A 575-nucleotide genomic window follows, 5' to 3' on the forward strand; every position below is an offset into this window, starting at 1 on the left:
CTTCACGTCCCAAGTTCGAATCACGGAGGAGGCAAACACGCTACATTTTTTCTTGGCTTCTTGGCACGGTAGTGGACCTTAGTTCTTGGCTTCCTCATGGTTCCTTGTTCGAACCTTGTAGCATGCATAGTTGATATTCTCCCCTTGATTTTCTTCCTTATAGAGCCCGATTCTGCCCTCCACAAAGGGCAGGGCAGAGTTGCCTATTCTTGCTTGGTCACCTAATGTTGCTCTCCTAGAGGGCATTCTGCCCTTGTAGAGGGCAATGTTGCTTCCCCCATTGCAATGCGGCACGCTTATCTCCTCTTTGGCCACGCTTTTCTTTTCTTGGGCTACACTTTTTATGCCACGCTTTTCCTTTTCTTTTCTTTTCTTCTCCTATAATAAACCAAAACAACACTCCAAGTATCACTAAATTCAAGAGGCTTATAAATCAATTAAAGTTCAATTAAAATTAGCTTAAACCTCATGATTTATCATTAATTTCATGGTGGTTGCTTGATTTAAAGAAGTTATGCATTTTCACTCCAAATCACTTACTTAGGATGCAAGAAAGTGCATAAATGCTAACAAAA

This window comes from Arachis duranensis, chromosome 7 (genome assembly GCF_000817695.3).
Source record: "Arachis duranensis cultivar V14167 chromosome 7, aradu.V14167.gnm2.J7QH, whole genome shotgun sequence".
NCBI lineage: Eukaryota > Viridiplantae > Streptophyta > Magnoliopsida > Fabales > Fabaceae > Arachis > Arachis duranensis.